This window comes from Triturus cristatus, chromosome 3_1, assembly GCF_964204655.1.
Source record: "Triturus cristatus chromosome 3_1, aTriCri1.1, whole genome shotgun sequence".
In the NCBI taxonomy this organism is placed as follows: Eukaryota; Metazoa; Chordata; class Amphibia; order Caudata; family Salamandridae; genus Triturus; species Triturus cristatus.
In genome coordinates, this window is record NC_140583.1 from 54,253,292 (window position 1) to 54,279,388 (window position 26,097).

Genomic DNA, 26,097 nt, shown 5'->3' on the forward strand with positions numbered 1-26,097 from the left:
GTACATAAGATATTTACCAAATGCTATTGCTTGTGGGGCTCCGATCCCGGCCTCCTGGAAAGGGGCCGAGATTATACCGGTTTTCAAAAAGGGAGAGAAATCAGTTGCGGCAAATTATAGACCAATAAGTCTTATTGACTCCGTCCAAAAGATTATGGGGAGATTGATCCTTTATAAGATGCAGTTATGAATAGATGAGGAACACATTCTTACCCCGCTGCAAGCGGGTTTTCGTCCCTTTACAAGTACCATAGACCAGGTTTTCCGGTTTATTAACATCTATTGGAAGACTGTTGTCTTGGGAAAAGGAGCTCTATATGTGGTATTTGTAGACCTGAAGGCAGCTTTCGACCTGGTGCCAAGATGAAGGTTGTGGTACGTCCTCAGTAAATTAGCAATTCCTGCTGATTTGTTATCCTTGATCATCCGTCTACATGAGGATAATCATGCGCGAGTTAGGTGGGGCTCAAAGGGTGAGGTCACTGACTCCTTCCCCGTTGCAAGGGGTGTACGGCAGGGCTGTGTGCTTGCACCCACCCTGTTTTCGCTCTTTGTGAATGGGGTGGCTGACTTCCTCCAGGAGTTCTCCACCGATGCTCCTGTGTTGGCTAACGAACGCATGCCAGTCCTCATGTTTGCGGATGATACCCTGTTAGTGTCTAAAACCCCTAGCGGTTTACAAAAGGCCCTGAGTAGATTTGAGGCCTTTTGTTTATCTCGTGGTTTAATAATAAACACAGATAAGACAACATTTATGACATTTAACGAACACAAGTCTTTTCGGGGCAAGGTTTTTATGAATAACGTACCTCTGGAGAAAGTAGATGCTTTCACTTACCTGGGGGTTTTGCTTCAGGCAGATATGAGCTGGTCTAAGCAAATTAACACAGCTACTCTGAAGCATAAGCAACAGGCTGGGATCCTTGCAGCTAACTTTAACACCTCCTTTACCAAGCCAATTAGCCCATTAATGGAGATATATGGCCTTAAAGTTCTAAGTTCTACTCTTTATGGTGCTGAACTTTGGGGGTTTCAGAATTTATCCACCTTAACCGTTGCTGAAAATAAATTTTTGCGAAAGGCTATCGGTGTCCCTCAAAGTACTCCTACGTGTCCATTATTACTTGATATGGGTAGGAAACCTATAAGGGATTTGGCCAAACTCCGCCCTCTCTTATATTGGAGAAGATTGTGGTGTACGGCCGAACTCTCACATTATGCAAAAGGTCTAAAAGATGTGATGGATTCAGATCATCACCATAGGATCAAATGGTTGGGGGAAATTAGGTCACTGTTGGTGAATTTAGGTTTGAGTGAACTTTGGGAGGACCCCCAAAATGCTTCCTTTCCCTCCAAAAAGGTTTTAAAGGAGTTGTATTGGGATCTGACAATGGTTTCAATGTGTACTAAGGGTGCTTTAAAAGAACTGTCTGGTCGGTTTCTTGAATTGAAGTCTAAGCCTGCTTTAGAAGACTATTGGGACTTCATCGAGAAACCATTTGACAGGAAGTTATACTTCCAACTGAGGATTGGAACCCTACCAGTTAGATCATTTAATGGCAATTGGGTTGGGGTTAATAAGAAAGCTTGCCCAAAATGTTTCGACAAAGATGAAACAATTAGCCACTTGTTGTTCTTTTGTCCACTATACAAGAAACCTCGCGCTAAGTGGGTTATACCTATCTGCAAGATTTTGGGTTTTAGGAAGCATGACGAGGCCCTACGAATACTCACCACGGATCCATCACAGCCTATAGCAATAGCCATGGCTAAATTCCTAGGCTGGGCTTGGTCTATTCTAGATCTAGGGTGTTGCCTCAGAGTGTTTGACTGTCTTGGCCATAGTAATACGGGCAAGTTACCTTTTGTTGTAGTTGGATCAGGTTATTTGATTGAATATTGGGTTTTTAACAAACAAGGAGAAGGTAAAGTTTCCTTTTTCACTCCTATCTGTAATGTATTCGACGGCTATCATGTTTAATCTGTTTTTAATGTTTTAGAATTCAGAATATTTATTGTCTTAAAATATTGTATGTATGTGTTGCTTGTATGACAATACTGTCGAATAAAGCATTGGAAAGCTTAAAAAAAGCAATCTGAACATGCTACGTCACAGCCAGGACACTCAATCCAGGCTGCCTCCTCCAAAGAGAATAACTGGCGTCGACAATAGGTTCTGAGACCCGAGAGAGGACAGTGGCCTCAGTAGGCAGGTCCGTTCTTTTGACAGACAGTCCCCCGGCAAAAATAGATTTGCGCCATGATCTGTTTCCTTCCCTCACTGTTTTTCCATCTGTCCCTCCCATTCTTTTTGTTGTTGTCTCAGTTTTATATAGCGCAAACTTGATCCCAAGCTATCAGAGTGCTTTACATGAGCGCCAGTTGCAATACAGACGACAAAGGGGCACATTTTTTCACGGAAGACAAGCAAAACCTGTCCGTCTTACCTCCGTTTGTGAGATTAACCTTGAGGTTGGGTCTCGAAGGATGTATTTTATTTTTCAGTGAAGAATGCTTTGATAGTTTGATTCCTCACCGGCTGATGTGGTAAAAACAAGTATTGGCAAAACCAGTAGGTCTGGTATTGTATACCAGCCTTTTGGGTTTGTCATGAACCTTTTGGTCTGCAAGAACACACTGCCCTTATAGTATGGCAGTGCAGGCTGATCAATGAAAAAAATAGGCTTTGATTATTACTTTTCTGCTTGCCCAAATTTCTTGATATTTTAAAACGACTTCAACTCATTTTGCTTGATGTGCTCAATTTACCCATCTCGTGAAATTGTAAAGGTTTCAAAACTGCCTTGACACACAGAAGAACAGACAGCAGAAACCATTATGTGAGTTTATTATCCAGCAAGGGCCTCCTAACACCCTGCTTGCCTATCCAGCTGTTGTACATAGATTCTACAAGACATCCTTAAAACATTCCAAACACTGTTCTAGATGTGCAGGGTCATAGGCTAACGGGGGTGAGAAAGATACCACATGGCTGTGTGCTGAAGCTCTTCATAACTGGACTGAACAATCTTTGTTTTAGTGAGTGTGTGTTTCATGTATGTACTTTTGCTCTCATTATGTTTCATAGAGGTAATCATGTAAGTGCCTTCAGTACACTGATGTATTAGGTCTAGGTTTTTTAAACAAAATCCCAAACTCGTAAACCCTACTTCCATGTTAGAACACGTTGTTATACAGGGCAATAACTTCATCTCTCAAATCTTCAGTTCCCGTATATGTCAAGTTGGGGTGATGCTTCTTCAGTCACCCAGGCCAGACCTTTCAATATCCTAATAGATCAAGGAGTTACCATGATGCCATCATTTCAGCTGTGTTGGAAGTACGATAATACGATTTATGGTCCCTCTGGGAACTGTTCCCGTGTTTGGCCTATTCTCATTCCTTACAATGGTAGCACTGGTATTCACACATGTAAACTAAGCCCATGAAGTCTATTTTAACTGTTTACCTGTTGATGCAATGTCAAAAAGGATGGAACGATGCTGAGCTTTGATGCCCTTGTTTTAGGTTGATTGCATTGTGTCCCTGTGGCTCCTTGAGTAGAGGGTATGTTGTATCCTCAATAGGAATGAATTCGTCAAAGCATAGCCCCTCCAGAGATTCTCTGACTCTTGTACTACAAGATGAACAGAGATGAACTGAGAACAAGCATTGGCATAGCCAATAGGTCTCGCTTTTGGGACCTTATAAGTGTTTAGCCATGCAACAGTTGATGTTGTTGCACCAAGGATATTGCGCTGCATAACTAAATACTTATAAGGTCCCAAAAGCGAGACCTATTGGCTATGCCAATGCTTGTTTTACTTTGATGCATTGCATTTAAGGAATCTCAATTTGGGATTCCTTAAATGCAATCGCAATTTAAGGAATCGCAATTTAGAGATTCCTTAAATTATGATTTTTGCATTTGGGATGATGCAGCCCAAATGCAAAAATACCAGTCGCAAAGGGGCAGATTCTGAGAATCTTCCCATTTGCGATCGGTTTTTGCTTTGATGCATGTGGGCCTAGGAGTGTATTCATGTCTTTCACAGACAGCAAATACTGTTTTTGTTTGCGGATCTTTGTTGCTCCTGTGAGTAGTGGAGGGCTTCTGTAGACCTGAAAGTTGGGAGCAGTGGGTTTGAGAGCACACAATTACATTGTTTTCAAACAGGTGAGGAGTTGTTAACTTTCAAGTAATCAGAGAAGATGCTAATTTCCTGTAGCATTGTTTCCATTTTAGAGAGGATTGACTGGCAAGCTGAGATTGGATCGGTTCCGAAGACCTATTCTGAATCCTGCCCCCTGAGCTATTGAGAGGCTCTGGGGAGGTCAGATGTGCAGAAAATAAGAATTATGGTCATTCATACAAGATACGTTTAGGCTGTCTGCAGAAAGACCTAACAAGCATTTGCAATGCAATAGGTCTCGCATTACTAAGAGTTTGAGCTATTGGCATTGCAAAATAACAATGCAATGCAAATAGCTCAAGCTTTTAGTAATTCGAGACCAATTGCAGTTAAAATGCTTGTACTTAATAGCAATTAACACTTGTAAGTTAGGCTCAGAAACATGTAAGTCCACAATTTTTAATAATTTTACAATATAATTTTGTGAATAGCTAAGAGAAATAAAATAATTCAAAGGTTTAAGAGTAAAGTTACATGTGTAAATTACTCTCAAGTGTAACACATGGTATATAGTTTGTTTACAAGCATGTATTTTATCGTCCAGCAGCATAGAATGCCATTTGCCTCACTGTAGCCCTTTTCCCCATGCCCGGTTCATATTTCAGACCACAACCTTTTTTCTCTGTCTCATTTTACATGAACATAGTGTATCTAGTGTAACTACACAGGGCTCCATGTACATCATTGCTCTCAATCCCTCTTGGTAAACATGTACATGTCAGCATACACTGAGCCGGGTGTCATATCACAGCGTTCTCTATCTACCATACTTCTCACGCATGTGCTCAGTCGATGGATGTAACTCCCTAATCCTGCAGTGCCACTTGAGTGTTGCCACTTGCATCAGAATGAGAGACAGTGCCCAGTCCTCTATCAGACTGCAAAGCAATGTGCCATTGGACTTACACATGTCCCTTTTGGACTGCACATGTCCACACTCAACAGAAATGTGCAGACTTTCGCGAAGCCCCTTATCAAACAAGCCATTTTATTCTACTTCTTAGTAATAAAAAACAACCACGTATTCGCCTTAAACTGTGTCACCCCAGACCAGTAAGAACTATAAACAATCTTTGGCTAAGCTAATAGCTTGGGAGTTGTCAGGCACCCTTTTGGCTTTTCAGTGCTTATTTAGTTTTTCAAGATTTTGCAAAACGTTATTGCTGGAGAAGCACCTGGGCCTTTAAAAATATTTTTGAAATGGTTAAAATGGGCTGACCTACATTGATCCATGTTGTATACTGTAGTGTGCGAAATAAAATGCGAATGACAAAATAATAGGCCAATGTGTGAATAGAGCAGGTTGAAAGTCCTTATAAAAATAGTATATATATAATTTTAGTAAAAATGGAAAGGCCTCGGTTAACACCAGAACTAAAACTATGGACAGACACCAGGGACAGACACCAGGGAGCTGGGACAGACCCCAGGGACAGACACCAGGGAGCAGGGACAGACACCAGTGAGCAGGGACAGACACCAGTGGGCCAGTGAGCAGTGACAGACACCAGGGAGCAGGGACAGACACCGGGGAGCATGGACAGACATTGGGGAGATTGGTGGCACAGCACCGCATTACTGCAAGTTGGATTTAAATGCAACACTGTGAATTGCACAGACATAGATCAGGGCAACATGAAGTGCTGTTACACGGCAAATAACGACTAGTGCATCCCAGGTATTAATACTCGCAGCATTCACGTCACGCAGTCACGCTTCAACAGTAACGAAGGCACGAAGTGACAATTGGCAGAGAACATTTCAAATTCATTCGAAGTCAAAATAGACAACTTTTAAGTTCCCTTTTTTCAGCTGCTACGCTACAGACCCTATGACGAGCAACATAGGCAGGAAGGAGTTGCACAAAAGGTCTGCAGTGGTAGCGCCGCACAACAAGCCCTCACGGCGCTGCATGCAATGAAGGCTGTGCCTTGTGTCTCATCCATTTCAATGGCATTCACAGACTGTCTGGGGCTCGCCTGCAAGTTTAGAAACCTCGTGGCGCTCAAGGGAGCCGTAATAAATGACGAGAGGCAACTACCTCGAAACACATGTCCAGGGATGGCTAATGCGACACATGCTTTTCTACATACACCGTGGCATAGGCGTACTCGCCGTCGCCACTACATTGACCACAGTTCCTTGGGGCAACTTGCTGGTGTGACGAGCAGAGTGCGACCAACTTTTGAATCATTTATTACGGCTCCCTTGAGCCAACGGGCTGACGAGGTACTCTACCTGTTTAAATTACATTTTGGCAGTCCACGCGGCACCCCTTTACACTGACCTGCTCCCTGCCTACGAGAGGCAACTACCTCGAAACACGTGTCCAGGGATGGCCAATGCGACACATACTTTTCTACATACACCGTGGCATAGGCGTACTCGCCGTCGCCACTACATTGACCACAGTTCCTTGGGGCAACTTGCTGGTGGTGTGACGAGCAGAGTGCGACCAACTTTTGAATCATTAAGTGGAAATAAGCGTGCACTCCTCATTTGACTGGAAATAAACGTGCACTCCTCATGTAAGTGGAAACATGCGTGCACTCCTCATTTGAGTAGAAGTAAACGTGCACTCCTCATTTGAGTGAAAATAAACGTGCACTCCTCACCGGACTGGAAATAAGCGTGCACTCCTCATTTGACTGGAAATAAACGTGCACTCCTCATGTAAGTGGAAACATGCGTGCACTCCTCATTTGAGTAGAAGTAAACGTGCACTCCTCATTTGAGTGAAAATAAACGTGCACTCCTCACCGGACTGGAAATAAGCGTGCACTCCTCATTTGACTGGAAATAAACGTGCACTCCTCATGTAAGTGGAAACATGCGTGCACTCCTCATTTGAGTGGAAGTAAACGTGCACTCCTCATTTGAGTGGAAATAAGCGTGCACTCCTCACCCGACTGGAAATAAACGTGCACTCCTCATTTGAGTGGAAATAAGCGTGCACTCCTCACCCGACTGGAAATAAACGTGCACTCCTCATTTGACTGGAAATAAACGTGCACTCCTCATTTGACATGAAATAAACGCGCGCTCCTTATTTGACTGGAAAATAAGCGCGCAATTGCTTGTGAATAAGGCAGTGACTGTCAATAGCAAAGGCAAACATTTAGGACGCGACTGATATCACAGTGAGCCTTGAGGCTTCCAGGTACTTTTTTTTTTTAACTTGCCCAGCATATTGTAGCTATGCCCGGTGTGTGTAAAGCGCGGCGCGACAGATCCGACTGCGAAGGGCTCTGCGGCGTGGAGCACCCATCGGAATAGCACGTTGGTGGGGGGGTGGGGGGGGCATTGTGGACACCGAGCTAAGCATGCTTGATTTTAGGGGACACGATCTTCATGACGTCCCCTGCACAGGCTCACCACAAACAAGCATTGTATCTGTTCCCTGGAAGGGCTTGTGCATTAAGATGTCATCTTAGGAACAACAAGACCTGGGCAACGAGCCTGTAAGTCGCCACTCCCACAATCTGTTGACCAGGCTTGTGATCCTCGGCAGACCAGTATCGCCATGCTGCTTGGTTTAGTAATATGCAAGAATCTCAAGAGCCTAGAAATGAGCTGACCCATAGTACCCCCAGGGGCACCCCGCTTTCCCCCCTACCCCAAATTAGGTTACCCAAAGAAGACACAAGAAACAGTTGTAAATGGGTAACAAATGCTGCAGGATTTATTACATAATTCCAGGATATGTAATAGGTGGGTTATCTTACGGGCGATCCAAGGGCAGGCGGCCATCTACTTCACCTGCCCCGCCTGATGAGCCGGGCAGCACGGGAACGACCCGCAAGTGCTGCCCCCCAAGTGATTCTTTTTTCGATCACGTGCCGTTGAAATTCTACTCACACCCCCCCTCTCGGGGCGGAGCGTCGCATAGCAAGCCCCCGGTTGTTCAGGCCCACAACCGCCCGCAGGCCTAGCGGGGCGCCGACCGGCTTCCGGGACCTCTCTGGAGGCTCCTCGTTTTGGCTCAGGCACCACGTGGTGCCGCGCAGAGGTACCCTTTGTACCGGCCTGCTTCCAGATCGCCCTGTAACTCCGCCTGCAACGAAAAGAAAAACATTAAAACGTTCAGCCAAAAACCCCACCCCACCACACCACGCCGGGTAAGCGGTAGGGAGGGTAAAAAGGCGAGGTGGGCGACAAAGAGGTCGCCAGTGAGGGTGGGGGAAGGCTAAATAGCCTTCCCCTCACACCTGGGCCCGGAAGTGACGCGCCTTGCGCGTCACTTCCGGCCCCTGACACGGAGGGGGGGCAACAATCAGGATCCCTGCCCCCGCCCCCCCCGAAGGAGGGAGTGGGGAGGGGTGACCGGGGCCCCGGGGCCACTAAGGCGCCGACCGCCGAGTGGCCCCCTGCGGGGGCCGCGGTCAGCGGCATAGTACCCCCAGGGGCACCCCGCTTTCCCCCCTCCCCCAAATTAGGTTACCCAAAGAAGACACAAGAAACAGTTGTAAATGGGTAACAAATGCTGCAGGATTTATTACATAATTCCAGGATATGTAATAGGTGGGTTATCTTACGGGCGATCCAAGGGCAGGCGGCCATCTACTTCACCTGCCCCGCCTGATGAGCCGGGCAGCACGGGAACGACCCGCAAGTGCTGCCCCCCAAGTGATTCTTTTTTCGATCACGTGCCGTTGAAATTCTACTCACACCCCCCCTCTCGGGGCGGAGCGTCGCATAGCAAGCCCCCGGTTGTTCAGGCCCACAACCGCCCGCAGGCCTAGCGGGGCGCCGACCGGCTTCCGGGACCTCTCTGGAGGCTCCTCGTTTTGGCTCAGGCACCACGTGGTGCCGCGCAGAGGTACCCTTTGTACCGGCCTGCTTCCAGATCGCCCTGTAACTCCGCCACAGCCCTGGAGGCGGCTAACCGTCGCAGCCAGGGCCCCCCACCAACCTAGCTCTTTACCTGCACCCTCTATTCACCAATGCTTCGCTTAAATCCAATAAAAACAGGTCCATGCCTATTTGGGAGAGGTGTACTCCATCCAAGTCGAAGTACCCCTTTACATTCCCCCGAATCATCTCATGGCGAATAAAGCCCAAACCCCTTTGGGCGGGACTCAAACCCTGTGAGATCCCTTATAACCACAGGCCCAAGACATACCAGTGAGCTATAGCTCCTGGATTGTAGATGGCCCCATCTATGTCCCCAATCCCTAGACGCTATCCCAATCGGATAGGGTCTGTTGAAATAGAGGGGCCTGTGAAGATGTGCGATAACTATTCGCCCCCCAGCGGGAAGGTTACACCTATTCACAATCCTGGGCCTGCCCGCTTTGACTATTATGACGAGAAGGGTTACTTAACATTTGTACAGTCCCCTCAGATAGTTAACCTGGGGCACAGGAGTGCACCTCACTGCCAGCGCGTGACCATGGGCAAGGGGCGACTCTTGCCCCTGCCCACCATCCCTTATACCTTATAGGAATTATGCCCCTACGGATCCCTCAGTGATGATCCCTTAGGCATACCAGCTTCGGGAATCTGTTTGGCTTAAGCGTTGCGCGCTGTCATAATGTCCCCTTGTATTTGCCCCGCTGACACCCCAGATATTGGGACAGCAGCACCAGTCTCCTGCAGCTGCCGTACGCGACCAGTGATTCCGGTGGGGGGTGCCACCAACCGCAATGGACTATCCTGCCGTGGGATAGGCGACATTAAGCACTGGTGTCCTCGTGTACCTGACGTATAGGAGGGGGGGAACAACATGCACAACTACCTGCCCTTTCCCGAGCAGTGGGAATGCCAAAGCAATCATTCCTCAAACATTGTAGCCAAATTATGCTATGACCCCATGTTCCCCCCCAGCTTGTCCACCGCAACCCACTATTTAAATGGCAACTCCTGCAAATGCCTGGCTCCCCGGCTATAGGGCGGGTGTTTTGTCTCCCCTGAGCAACTGGTAGCATGCCCTTGATATACAGAGTGCACCTACTCTGCTGCATCGACCAGACATTTGCGCAGGCAATATTGTTTTTGAAATGTGTCGAACAACTGAATGGTGTCCCTTTGGTTTGTGTGACTGTATGTCTATTGTGCATCCCCCCATGTGCGCCCTGCCTTGATTTGTGTGTCAAGCCACAAACGCTGTCCGACTACCCTGCTCCCTATCCGTGCTACTTTATCAGATCAAGACGTGTCATAAAATTAAATATGTGCCTTCGATGGATGGGGGCTTCAAATAATAAAGCTTTATGTGTGGCTCATGTAGGCCCAACTAATCTGCAGGGCCACTCAGCTCGCTCAGGCAAAGTGCTGCATATTGCCTGGTACTTAGGCGCTAGGTCATTGCGTCATTGCCTCCCTATATTACTACAAAAGGAGCACTACCCTACAACAAGCCGATCTGTTGGCTTTGACAATGCCTCTTAGTTACATAAGATACATAAGCCACAAATATAGCTTTCTTGCCTAGCCAACCAAGAGCTAGCCGCCCCCAACCACGGCTGCCAAGGTTTCAACTGCTATATGTGACATTCCCATCATTCCAGCGGACTATGATTGACATATAAAAGACTATGAATGACACTTTCATGCTAGCACTCAAACCATGAAAATGAGGAAGACATACCGATATCAGTATTACGCCTATTTGACCAACAAGAAACTCTAAGACGACCAAGGTTTAAGGCTGCTATTGAGAGATATTCCGGAGCTTGGAGTGTGCATGTGTGAGACAGTAACATATATACAATCCTTTGGGAGTCAAAGTGCCTGTATAGTATGAGACTAACGTAACCCAGATGGAGCAGAGTATCACGAATATACGCAGTCAGTCTGAACAGCCTGGCACCGTAAGTACTGGAGATTGGCACCTGCAAACTACAAGCCTTGCGTGATGTACACACCTTGCGCTGAGGGGGGGAAACAGCTTGTGCCGGTTTCGCCTCATACTAGCACGGCACTCGCTGACCCATGGTGCCATCATCCAGATGCACCCCAAAGGCCCCCCAAATAGCAGCTGCACCATGAGAGAGCACTGCCCTCCCCTACCCGGGGACGGGAGGCCCGAATCTGCCCTTCCCCAGCACAGGACACCAACCAGGCGAACAGCCCTAATATGGCTTTGGTGTAGTAGTATACTGAAAGTGCACCGATTCTGGACAGATGGCACATGTGCTTGCGCAGAACACAGTCCCTTATCAAATTGGCACCAACCAAGTACAAGTCTCGTATTATTCTTCTCAACCTGTGAGAGGGAAACTAACACCAATGGTCGCACTTCCGACCCAATCATTCAGATTCCCGAGCCCAGTATGCCCCCCTGCAAAGCTTCACCATGCGCCGCTTGGGCCATGTGTTCCACCCTTACGACATCACTAAAAGGTTTCTTTTAGTTGGCAGACTCACCTATTATTTTCATTACTATTAGTGAGCTGCTGCTGTGTTACCCTATTGCAAACACGTCACCATCCCTGAATATTGTATAGAAACACATTTAGAAATTGGAAGAGTTTGCCCGTGCACTGTAGTACTGGGGGCCACTCGGCGGTCGGCGCCTTAGTGGCCCCGGGGCCCCGGTCACCCCTCCCCACTCCCTCCTTCGGGGGGGGCGGGGGCAGGGATCCTGATTGTTGCCCCCCCTCCGTGTCAGGGGCCGGAAGTGACGCGCAAGGCGCGTCACTTCCGGGCCCAGGTGTGAGGGGAAGGCTATTTAGCAACAATCAGGATCCCTGCCCCCGCCCCCCCCGAAGGAGGGAGTGGGGAGGGGTGACCGGGGCCCCGGGGCCACTAAGGCGCCGACCGCCGAGTGGCCCCCTGCGGGGGCCGCGGTCAGCGGCACAGTCGTGGTGTACTATGGAATTTGTCTAGCACCTTATATACCGGAAGAGACTGGGTGCTCTCTCGTAGACCACGGATGGGAGGGTGTTGGATAGTAAGTACTACCCGACACGTACGTCTTTCTTTGCTGGATTTAAGGAGCGATGCCCAGACACACTGAGCCTCTCTGACAGAACATTCTGCAGCCGGCAGGGAATGTTTGGCTGAGCGGCTGCAGAGGTCACACGTAGCTCTGCTGCATTCTTTTTCCTAAAGCCATTTCAATATCCAAGAATACCCCACTGGAAAAGCAAGATGTAACAGGAAGCGCAGGGCCATCCTTTTCACCAAGGACCCTAGGACCTACCCAGGCAACGGAGACAAAAGCCCATAGCTCACAAGCCCAAGCTCACTGAGGGCCATTGGAACATCAGGTGGAGGTGCACCCTATCCGAACTGCTCACCACAATCTTAGCTACGCACCATGGGGCAGATTTACAAGCCCCTTGCACCAAATCCTGCGCCATGGTGCGGGGTACTTACAACGTGACGCATCTGGGAGATGCGTCACGTTGTAAAGCCCTGCGCCACAGGTAGGCGTTCCTGCGCAGGGGGGGCGTTCCCCGCAGGAACGCCTCCTAAAAGTGGCTGAGTGAAATCTACAAGATTTCACTTAGTCACTTTTAGGCACATGCTGCGTCAAAACCCTGCGCCTGCCCGAAGCAGGCGTAAGGATTGACGCAGCATTAACAGGATAGGGCCCCTCAGAGCATTGCTGAAGCTGCGTCGCACTTGCGACACAACTCCAGCAATGCGCCACTTTTACGGCACAGATGCGTCACACATCTGTGCCGTTTTTGTCCCATGGTGCGCCACATTGCAAATGCGGCGCATCCGTGGTGGTGGAGCTGTGGCGCACAATAACTGGCGCATCCCTGCTGATATGCAGGGATGCGCCAGTTATTGTAAATATTCCCCCATGCACTTCTGACACCTAACGTGTACGTTGGCCTGCATGGAGGCTGGATTACCTTAAGGGCCGCACATGGTTGAGAATTTCCATCAAGCTCCCTACACTACCTTTTGCGAGGCCCTTTCTCACCAAACAAGTCCAACAAATCACAGTGCACGCACTGGCACACACCTGCACGGATAAAGGTCTTACCACTGTAGGGGCCCGCACATGGTTCTATTTCCATCTGGCAACCACACAAAGGGACTCATTTATGAGCCCCTGCGTCACTTTTACGGCACCGGTGCGTGACTTTTTGTGACACACCAGTGGCGTAAAACATGCGCCCTGTTGCGCCATATTTACGAAGTGATGCATCTAGGTAGATGCGTCACTTCGTAAACCCCTGCGCTACATTATACCTGCGCCAGGTATAATGTATGCAGGGTGGGCGTACCCCCGCAAGAAAGGGTCGTAGGAGTGGCGCAGCTAAATCTATGAGATTTCGCTGCGTCACTTCTAGGACGCCAATGCGTCAAAACCTTACAACAGTTATACTGCCGTATCTGTCCTTACTTGCGACATGATGCGTCATATTATTAATATGATGCATCATTGGTGTCGCAAGGAGGGCACACTGAGAAGTGACGCATCGCTGCTTTCACGCAGCGATGCGTCACTTCTCATAAATGAGGCCCATAATTTCTTGATGGGGCCTTCTGCAGAACCATGCGCCAAACAGACAACACTCTACTAAGCATTTCGGGCCTCATTTATGAGAAGTGACGCATCGCTGCGTGAAAGCAGCGATGCGTCACTTCTCAGTGCGCCCTCCTTGCGACACCAATGATGCGTCATATTAATAATATGACGCATCATGTCGCAAGGAAGGACAGATACGTCAGTATAACTGACGTATCTGTCGGCGCAAAAAGTGGCGCATTGCTGGAGTTGTGTCAGAAGCCTGACGCAACTCCAGCAATGTTCCTTTCACATGGGGCAAGCCCCATGTGAAAGGGCCTGCGTCACCCTTACGCCTGCCATGAGGCAGGCGTAAGGTTTTGACGCATTGGCGTTCTAGAAGTGACGCAGCAAAATCTCATAGATTTCGCTGCGCCACTCCTACGACCCTTTCTTGCGGGGGTACGCCCACCCTGCATACATTTTACCTGGCGCAGGTATAATGTAGCGCAGGGGTTTACGAAGTGACGCATCTACCTAGATGCGTCACTTCGTAAATATGGCGCAACATGGCGCATGTTTTACGCCACTGGTGCGTCACAAAAAGTGATGCACCGGTGTCGTAAAAGTGACGCAGGGGCTCATAAATTAGTCCCTTCATTTTCAATTTCACCATTCGTTTTTTTACAGGTCGAACCAATTGACGACACCTGCTCAGTATCTCTCAATCCAATGCATGTTCGCACGTTAAAACATTGCATGCTCGTGCACGTCATAGTTTGGGCTTCGCGCAAGCGTCGCCTCACCTCACACTCACCATATAAACCACCTTTGACTGTGTACTCGGGGAGTTTGTTAATGTCTCCTGGCGATAAATGTAACGACAATTTTTAAATTTTATGTCACACAATTTTATGGCATGGCTAATGATATCTTTTAGTTTTTATATCTATTGTGCTTTTATACTATTGTTTTGAATAAGATTTTAAGTAATCAAAGAATAAACATTCATTCATTCATTCTTTTCAGAAAGCTATAGATGCACACCACTCAGAAACCAGGTGGAATTCACAAGTGGCAAAAAAGCTAACATACTTGCAAATGATGCGTTCCAGTATCTAGTCCTGCTTCTTGTAGCTCAGCTGATTAATGCATCAACGGCGAAGCTCTGTCAAAACAGCCTGTTGTAGATTTGAATGCTGGGAAAACGTGGCCTGTCATCATTCTAAAGCTGATAAAATAAGTATGCGAAAGGTGAGTATATTGTATAGCAGCTATTATTTACTACATCTGCGGAGGGACTCAAGAGCGCCCCAAAAGGGTCACTGCTCGGGGTTCAAAGAACGCACATGAACTCTCTCCCTCGGTAGGGGTCAGGAAGGAGGTCGCCATACCACCTGTGGGGCCTGCTTACCACTGATGCAGGCTGAGAAGCCCATCCGTTTTCAGTAACTCAGATCTGTAGTATCCGGCTGGATACATTCTAGTGTTTCCCCCTGCTGTACCACACACTGAACACCCACCCACCACCGGCGTCACCAGTCAGGGGACCCTGGTAATAAAAGGGGCCGAGTGCACGTGCTCTGGGCCAGTTATCCACCCTACCATCTGTGTCTGTGTCCATCATTTATCTAGTATGCGGGCCTGAGGCCCCAAATACTACAGGTTCTACAATTAACGTGTCCTCCTCAGCAGCTCTTAGAATAGAGTCACAAATGCTTCCTTAGCCCTGGCTGCCGCTGAAAGCGCACCCCGAACACAAACATCTCACGCTGTCCCGTAGAGGCATGAAAATGATCACCCAGGTGATCATTTTCAATGTATGTTTGGATTGGGCTGTCTCCAGCTCACTCATACGCATACGGGTTTGAAAACGGTACAACCAATAGGAGCTTAACAGATGTGAGTCCGAGGTGGAAATGCAGTGACCCTGTGAAACGGAGCCGCCTAGTCCTCCTCATTCAAGCCCTTGCTGGGCTTAGGTGCTTTACCTTTCCATTATAAAAGCAGGGTTGCAGATACCTGAAGGAAAACAAAAACAGACGTGGCCACCTGTAGGTGGCATAGTATATGGTGCACACTTATGTAAGTGTAGCACCCTGCACTATCACAGACAAGGAGGATGTTAGTGGTCTTAGACAACCTTGGAAAGCTCTCTAAGTGGTAGCCGTGGAGAGCAGCCTTCAGGTTAGTCCAGGGTGTAAAGCAGCTTTACCAGTCCTTAATCTTATTGATATAGGTTAAGTGGAAAAGTATGTATGTATGTAATTTTTAATTATCATAAGACACTCACTAACACACAATAATATCTCCTACCCGGAGATATACTACGTTGCACACAATACTTTGCAATAAAAACAGGTAAGTAGCACAAATACACAGTGGTTGCCAGGGGAGACCAAACCATATACTAAAATAGTGGATGCGAACTGTGACTTGAGTCAAGAGTAGTCCCAGAAGACTTACAAATGCTGGGGACCCAAGGAATCTGCCGAGGTAAGTAACCAGGAACCCCACGGAAGCAGTGTGCAGAGTGGGAACAAGCCCACATGCTCAATTCAAGTCAATGGCTTAATCGCTGTTGCAATTTTAAAAAAGGACCCTTCCCACTGGATTCTTAAGAAACCCCGTGAAAGACAGAAGGTTGGAGAGCCACCCCATCCACGGATACCCTAGGAACCAGGATACCTACAACAGGGAAGACGAGTTCATAGGTGTGAAGTGGCATAGGAAACCACTGTCAAACTCAATGGAGAACTTCAGGAAGATACGGCTGTTTAAGAAGGTGAAAGTGTCAGGTGGAACCCGAAGGTGGATTTGAGTTAAGAAGTACCTGCAAGCAGAGGGGACAGAGTCTATGCCACTCAGGAGTGACCAGGGACCACAGGAGACAAATGCCCACCGATGCCAGGAAATACAGGCGAGTTGACGATGACCTTGCAGCTGCAGCGTGTGGCCCAGGCGACGCTGTGGCAAACCAGGACCCATTCATGAGCTGTCCCAGGGATGACAAGAGCTGAAGGGTTGGTGTCCTTCGGGATCACCAACCTTCAAAGGAACTAAAGATCTCTGGAGACAAGAGTCGCCAGCCTTAGCAATGGCCAGCTGATGCAGTGCACAGGTACTCGGTTCCAACAGTGCTGAGGAGGGATACTAGCTGCAGACTCAGTCTGGAGACAGTGGTGGACTCGATGGAGCTGTAGAACCACCGCCTGTGTTACTGAGCCTGTCAGAATCCGTAAGATCCCAGGAGCAGCAAACCAGTCAGTTACGTTGCAGTACCTGCAGATGCAGGGGCCTGTGAGGGACCTGTATGGAGCACGGACACTCACATTGCAGCAGTCTTGCAGGACACGGAGACCTGGAGCAGTCTGATTGTTCCCCGATGCGGTCTCCGTTCCTAAAGCAAAGTTTGATGCGGTCAGTCTGACACAGTCAGAGTGTCCAGACGGTTGAAGATGTGGAGTTGAATCATAATTGAATCCCACGATGAATCTAATGACCCACCCACAGATAAGTCCTTAAATACCCTAAGGAAAGGGTTGGGATGATTCAGGAGTACCTCCGTTTTGAGGGGCTGGTCAGTGGGGAGGATACTCCCATGTCCTGTGTCCAGTTTCGCACCAGAGCTGAAACCAATGGCTCCCTGAACTGGTTTAAACTGGAATCTGCAAGGAGGGGCACCAAATGTGCCCTTGAAGCAGTCTTAGTGGCACTGGCAAATGCCCCCACCCTGCCACAATACCCTAAACCCTGTTGAGGGGTGGTCACGCCTCCCTGTGACATGATACCTATTGCTCTGCCTTCCCCTGCTCAAGCTTTGCTCAGCAGCAGGAGGGCATAAACATGTCTGTTGTCGGCAGCAGCCTTAGCTTTCTGTCCGGTTCTGGAAGACTAGGAGCACTGAGGGCCTCCCAGAGGAGCTTTCCGGTGCATGGAATCATACCCCCACACGGTTTATGGTGTGGGGGTATGATTGTGATCCAGCGCAAAACCCTAGCAACGGGGAAACAACCCGTACCGGTATCCTCCCTGCGTCACAGACCCGACGTCACAGTAACTCATTCACACATGCAGTCATTGGTGGGGCCCATAACACCAACACTCACACGTTACTTCCACACCGGTCTGCACGCACAGGAGGGATGAGTGATTCAAGTGCCGGACATGTGAGGGGAACACCTTATAACCTATAGGGAAGGAAAAGTTATTTACAAAATATACATTAACGCCCCTTTCGCCTACAGATTCTTAATCCCAAAATATCAAGGCACTCCTCCCACTTCGGTCAATGGACCAAATTAGTTGGATTGGTTGATGGTGATTTACAACCAGCTAAAACACATTTTAAGACTTCAGAATCTATCTCTTAAATGAAACTCATGACTCATGAATTCTCGTTAATCAATAATTTTATCTAATATTTCATAAGGATTTGAATTCGCATTTGTCTTGTCAAAGTTCAGAAAGTTTATATCAAATTTTGAGTAAATTGCAGAACATCAAATTTACCTAATCTGGCTATTTGGAGTCCTCTAATGCATTGGCTCTGCATAATTTTGTCGTAAATCGTTCGAAAGCAAGCCAAAGCTCAAAGTTCTTAGCTTGACACGTTACAGTCCCAAAGATCGGCAAAGGACCAGAGATGTGCAAGCATCTATCATTGCCCGTAGATTTAGGAAATGCTCGCAGTCATCAGATGATCGGGCAGCATCCGGACCTTCAAGAATTCAGGAGAACGAGCAAAACGAAGCAAGGCAACGTAAGTGACGTGACCCAAAGGTAAGAGCGAAACGAATGAACCCTCTCTATTCTACTACTTCTTTTATAATACAATGAAGTCAAGAAGATACAATATAATATTTTAGAACAGTCGTGATTGGCTGGTTGAGATCGTTCGATGTCAGTTTTAAGTTTTCAGTTCAGTTCGAGGGGTGAGGTCATGAGATAGTCCAAAAGTCAGCTTGTTCCAGTTTATTGTAAGGTTGATTTTTCTCTGGTTTTGGCAGACGTCCCACTCTGTCCTTGTTCGGGTACATGGTGAACAAAGGTCGTGACAAGGTTTAGGAGAATTCTTGCACATGTGCAGCTCACTCCGCGCCTCATGGGAAAGTGGCCACTTCGTCGTGTGGTATCAGCAGCCATCTTGGATTTAGGCCCAAATGCTAATTTAAGCGAAACAAACACAAAAGTGTAATTAATACATAGAAATAATGAATCTAATGTTAACCCCTTACCAATCCCTCTATGTGCTTGTATTTAACTAGCGTATAGCAACATTTAAAGCCATTATATTCACCTTTTCGGTCCTCCTCTTGGGCAACATTACAAAAGCAACATATATCATGCAGTATTCTATTTACCACATATACTACTGTTAATATGCGTACAGATTTTAGTTATACAGGTTATTTAACCATGCAAATGCAAATCCCACGTGTAATTCGAATGTTAATAATGTTGGTTAATAAACATGCAAACTCGTTCAATGATATTATGGTTAATAGACTATATAATTACTAGTATTTTCATGCAGAATAGAGGAGGTATACAACATTTTGCATTACCCACTCCATCAAACCCCCCTTTGGTGATTTTATCACCACACCATTAATATTTTGTATCAATTTGTCATAAAAAGCTAAATTAATTCTTAATATTAGTTCACATTTCTGTTTCCCCAATTTCTTCTCTTCTTGCTGTTTTATACATATTATCTTTCATTTCTTCTAATTCTACTTCTTCAAATACCCTCTCTTGTCTCTTATTCTGTCTTCTTTTCCAATTTTCTCTTTTTCTGTATTTTCTTTCTTTTATAACATAAACATCCTAGTCTTAAAATGAATACTAGAAAAATCACACATGTTAATGGAAATAGGATCCTACCTATAAATGTACTACCTAAGTTTAACAAGAAATCTTCAATGGAAGAAAGTTTCTTTCCAATCTTTTCCCAAACACTTTCAACCTCCAGTGGTGCAATTTCCTCATGCAATTCAGTTATATTTTTAATGTATATCTTTAGATCTTTAATTTAATCCGGAATGTAAGTACAACAATGTTGAAATTTCAGCATTCCACAGACTCCACCCTCTTTTGCCAATACTATATCAAGGGCAAGTCGATTTTGCATTACCATGGCACGCATGGCAACCATTTCAGTATTTACCAATAAGAATCCTCCAGCGGTGCTTGTTGACAAGCGATCCACTACTGTTGATAGCTTTCTAATTTTGTGTGCATTCAGAGATATTCCCACTGCTGGTATCAATGCTCCAAAAATGTCTCCTACAATTTCTGACCAAGATTCTCTTTTTCTACGTGTTAATAGACTACCTAACTTATGTACACCATCTTCTCCTCTTCCCATGTGGAATATCTTTGGGCAAACCAGACCTACATAACATGTGCCATACCAATGATCTGGCAATCGATAATATGCTCTGTTCCCGCAGATAAAATAAGACCCAGGAAAAACTGGATCATTTCCTCCTTTAAATCCCCATCCACCCATGATTCGGTATGTATCATGGCATTCACTGTTACCTACAAAGTAATTATCATATGCAGTTTGATTCCTTCTAATACACAACTTTCCTTTCTGAGGCCAATCTAAAGCCATAGTTGGACTAGCTTCTCCCTTCAAGTGTTTTTCCATTTCAACATCCCAGACTGTCTTTTCCTCTCTTCCCTCAGATGCTTTCTTTTGCATTTTCAATCTCCTTTTTTCAACCATATCTAAAAAGGTATTTTCCTCTTTCTTCAAACTGCAAGTCAAATTATTTCTAAATATATATTCTAATGTTAGTTCTTTAGTTTCTAAGAAAAATTCACCTAACACCTTTGCAGGATTTACTTTATTCAATTTGTTAACTGCAGGTACTTGTGAAAATATGTTATCTACATCTGAAAAATAATATTCTAATTTCCCTATTTTGTAAAACAAACTAGCTATTACACTACATGTTATTCCATAGGTTACTGGAAGGTGATGGTAGGTCACTCTCTCCGATACAGATGCAGGTAACTGCATACAGACATAACAATCCCTCACATCCATTGTCTTTACATATTCATACAGTAGTTTTGAAAATACATTGTTAGAGAAATCATTTATAGACCTGTCTTTATGCTAATAATTTCTATCTATTTTAGTCGGATATACTTTCTGAATCTTCTCTATATTAGTTTTATTTTCACTATGTCCTTCTATTGTTTCTAGCGTAACTTTAAATGATATCATCAAAGCTAATACACTCCACAGAAGCATTAGTAATCCTGTACAACAACAACACATTTTAAACCACCTCCTAAGAAACGTACATTTAGCTTTTCTACTTTCTGTGTTTGCCATTTTCGTAAAAATGATCAGTGTCTTTTGACTTAGCCTCTTCTACTTCACGACTAGTTTCTAACCCAAGGCTCTAAGCACCTACTTGGTTCTATCAGTTATGTCTTTTCCAGTAATTTATTGTCTTTCCATTAGCAGCACTTTTGCCTGGCATTTGATCGTCTTTCACTTTTCTCTCGTAATCTTGATACAGAACTTCCTGAACATCCGTTTCTTCTCCAATATCGGACAAGATAACTCTCAGGATTTCCGATTCTTCGTCTTCCTCAACCACTTCTGGTACAGTCACCTCTGGATTTTCTTGGCTATCCACCTCTTCTTTTATTTCAGGCAGGTCCACATACGTCCATTCCGGCGACTTATACTTCTGGTTAGGTTTTCTCGAACTTTTGTTTTCCTCTGCTGTAGTTATTTTCTCATTTTTCGGTTTTTCTTGATTAGATACTTCTTTCACTTGCTCTGCTCTTGGTGAATTCAATCGTGTCAGTCGGTATCTCAATCTCTTTATTTTGTTTGGCCAAATTTCATCTCATGCTGGTCTTTTATTTCCTTTATCATTCTTTTCAGCTCTCCATGCTCTCTTTCTCAGGACTTGACCTTCTGGAACTTCTTCATCACTATCCTCTGATTCTGTTTCAACTTGCTTTTTGCTTTCAGCTGTTCTTCTTTCCACCACTTCTTTTATTTTCCCTACTTCTGTCCCTCCTCGTGGTTCTTGCACACGATCTTCCTGCTGACTAACTATCCCTTCTTCTAACTGGATGTTCGAATCCCCTACAACTCCTCGGGGGTCTTCCGCAAGAATCTTTCCCTCACTTTCTGTATCTGGCACCTGTTCATCTATTTTTATTTTTTCAGGTGGAATTTCTCTCTACTTTCCATCAGGAACTTCCTTATCAACAATTTCTTTGATTGTTTCTTCACTGCTTTTCTCCAATGTACCTGTTCTTGGTCAGTCTCTGAGTCTGAGCTGGTATCAGAAATCTGTAATTTTCTTCTCAAGGGAATATTTTCTGGGGCGATGGTAAAATTTGGTTCTGACTCCCCCCTTTCAGGATTTTCTCTTGTTCTTGTTTCATCAGCATCTGATTCAGAACTAGTCTCTGAGTATTCAAAATATTCTCCTTCCTTATTATCCACTGGATTTGGAATTCTCGATGTGTGACTAGCATGAATCCAGTTGTTTATTCCAGCACACTTCACAGCTGTTGTTGTGGTCAAAATCACTTGTCGTGGTCTTCCCCAACGTGGGACCAGACAGTTCCTTCTTCTTTGTACTTTAATTCTCACCCAGTCTCCTGGGCTCAGATCATCAGTTACAGGCAACAGCTTGTTGACTGGTATGAAAACATGTTGCATTGCTCTTCCCATGACAATTTCATGGGAACTCCGACCTGTGTTCCTATCTGGAATTGATCTAATAGTCATGAGTACCAGAGGCAAGACATCAGGCCATTTCAAACCTGTGACTAAACACATTTTTCCCAATCGGTTTTTAATGGTGCCATTCAATTGTGTGTCTTTTGCATTCATTTGTTCCACCACACCAGAAGCCTCTAGGCGATAGGCACAATGTAGTTTCTGTTGTACATTCAATGCTTCACAAATCAACTTCATGATCTCATTATGGAAATGCTTTCCTCTATCTGACTCAATTGTGACTGGGAACCCGAATCTAGGGATGAATTCCCTCAAAAGCAATTTTGCTACTGTGATTCCATCACTTCTTCTTGTGGGATATGCCTCTACCCATCTAGAAAACAAACAGACCATCACTAGAACATACCTCAACCTGTTACAGGGAGGCATTTCAATGAAATCAATCTGCATTCTGGTGAAAGTCCCTCCTTCTCGACCTATCGTTCCAAGACTTACCACTGTTTTCCTTCCAGGATTGAACTGCTGACATATAAGGCATCTTTGACAAAGGCTCTCAGCTACAAGTCTGAATTTTGCATTGTACCATGTTTGCTTAAATGACCTAACCATGGCATCTCTCCCTATGTGTCCTTGTCCATGAGATATCCGTGCCATGGCAGACACCATGCAATCAGACATGACTGGTCTTCCATCTCGATAGACCCACACATGATCTGTTTCTCTTGGTGCACATCCTGCTTTTACCCATTGTCTCATTTCCTCATCTCCTGCTTCTTCCTGCAATTGCCTCACTTCTTCCCAGGTACTCACAACGTTAGTAAACAGTAGGGGACAAGAATTAATTTCCCTTTCTTGCGCCCTGTTGATCGAATTCTGATTATGAGCACAATATTGAGCGATATCGTTGGCGTACTTATTACCAACTGCGACATAGTCTCCCTGAACGTGAGCAGCACACTTCACAACTGCCAATTGCTTAGGCAGCTGTATCGCCTCAAGCAACTTCCCAACCACTTCAGCATTCTTTATAGGAGTTCCACTTGAAGTCAGAAATCCTCTCTGCAGCCATATCTGACCGAAATCATGCACAACACCGAAGCCATACTGACTATCAGTTATCACAGTCACTCATTCTTTCCCAACTTGCATGCTCTAGTTAAGGCTACAAGTTCAGCAACCTGGGCTGATTTTACTCCCTTCAGGTAAGATGCTTCCATTACTGCTGCAACTGTGCATACTGCATATGCTGCACTTAGAATTCCTTCGTCTGTTCTCAAGCATGACCCGTCCACAAACATCACAAAGTCACTTTCTGACAATGGTACATCTTTTATATCAGGACGTGGTTTGGTACAGAAATCAAGTACATCCAAACAATCATGATCCACTTCGTCTCTGACTTCTACATTCTCAGTATCAGGCAGTAACGTTGAAGGATTTACATTCAAGCATCTCACAAGGCTCACATTCGTTGCACCTAATATGACCTTCTCATATTTAGTCAGCCGACTATGTGTCATGAACTGAGTGCGGCTCCTTGTTAAAAGGATTGCCACATCATGAGGTACAAACACTCGCACAGGATATCCCATCACAATTCCTTCACTCTGTTCCAGACTCTTATAAGAAGTAGCTACTGCTTTCAAACAACCTGGCAGCGCTACAGCTACAGGGTCTAGCATAGCCGAAAAATATGCAATTGGTCTTCTCAATTTTCCATGTTTCTGTATTAGTACAGAGAGTGTACATCCATTCCTTTCACTGCAGTACAATTCAAACTCTTTATCGTAATCAGGCATTCCTAATGCTGGCGCTTCACACAAACTGTCTCTCAATTGTTTAAAAGCTGCTAGTTCTTCCCTATTTAAGTCAATGGGGTCTTTTACATCACTTCTTGTCAGGCGTACCAAAGGTTTTGCAATCAGGAAAAAGTTACTTATCCACTGATGACAATATCCAACCATTCCAAGAAACATTTTCACTTCTCTTTGAATCATTGGAGCTCTCATTCCATTTATTATCTTGATTCTGTCTGTAGTTATTTTCCTCAGTCCTTGTTTCAATTTTGTGGCCTAAATATTGTACTTCTTTCTGACAAAATTGCAATTTCGATGGGGATACTTTAAGTCCTCTATCTGCCAAATGGTTTAGCAATGCTATGGTGTCCATTATACAAGCTTCTCAAGTCTTTGACGCCACAAGTAGGTCGCCAATATATTGAACTAGCACTGAATTCTCGGGCATTTCTAGGTCTTCTAAGGACTTTTTCAATATCTGATTAAATATTCGAGGGGCTTTCTGTATACCCCTGTGGGATTCGGCACCATGCCAAAATACGTTCGCCAAAACGGAACGCAAAAAATTTGCTGGCTATCATGATGCAACGGGATGGAAAAGAAAGCATGACACAGATCAATCACTGTGTACCATTCTGCATCATGTGGAATCTGATACAAAATCACAGATGGATTTGGAACAATAGGACAACATGATGCAACAATTTTGTTTATCTTTCTCAAATCTTGCACTATTCTGAACTTTCCATTAGGCTTTTTCAGTCCCATAATTGGTGAATTACATGGACTACTCATTATTTCTCTCAAAATACCTTGTTTAACCATTTTCTCAATTATAGGAGTAACTCCTTCAATTATCTCGGGTGTCAATTTATATTGAGGATAGCTTATTCCCTCCTTCACTGTTATTTTTACAGGATCCACATTTTTCATGAATCCTACATCTTCTCCTGTGAAATCCCAGACTTCTGCTTTTACTGTCTTTTTCAATTATTTTGGTAGTTCGTCAGGGTTGAATACAGCAAAGGCCTCAGTAATCTCAGATTCCATATTAGCCATAGTCATTTTATACAGTACATCTTCATCAGGGGTCTCAAATGCTATACCATCAGGGGTACAAAATAGGGTGCAATTCATCTTGCACAGTAAGTCTCTTCCTAATAAATTTACAGGACTTGATTCGCACACAACAAAGCGGTGCATTTCGGAACATTTCCCTATACTGACTTTTACTGGTTCTGTGAGATACGTTTTAATCTGTCTGTTGGATACTCCAACCACTTGGATTGTTTCGTCCAAGAGAGGAAGATTCTTAACATCAGCTGACCTAACAGTTGATCGAGTAGCACCAGTATCTACTAGGAAAGTAATATTTTCATCATTTACCTTTCCATCCACAAACGGGCCTGTCTGGTCTACTTCTAGAGTTGCGCCAAGTACGCACTCTTCTTCCTCCCTTCGGCACCATCAATAACCTTCTTCTGACTCACTCTCATCGCGTTGTAGCCAATACTGCGAAACAGCGCTAGCGCACGGCAGCTTAGTTACCTGTTCTTCATTGTAGAATCCTGTCTCATTACTGTATTTCTGTGAAATTACACTCTGTGGAAAAGGCGGTTTTGGCACCTGATTCTGTTGGGCAAAAACCTGCTGCTGTCGCTGCGGTTGACAACTCACCTCTTTCTGCACCTGCGGATTCAATGATGCATTATCATTATTAGTATTCGGATTTCCAGTGCCCTATTCTTCCACAATTTTGACATGGCCATTTCTTCTTGGCTTCTTCTATATTGAATTGTCCCTTTCCTTTTCCTTTTCCAACATTAAGTGTAAGTTTTGGTCCTGCACTATTTGCTTGTTCAATCAACTGAGCTTCCTGTCTTTCTGCCACTTTTACCTGTGCCCACATAGCCTTCTCTTTTAACTTTCGCTGCTTGGCTTCAATCTCATCACTAAAATATTTTG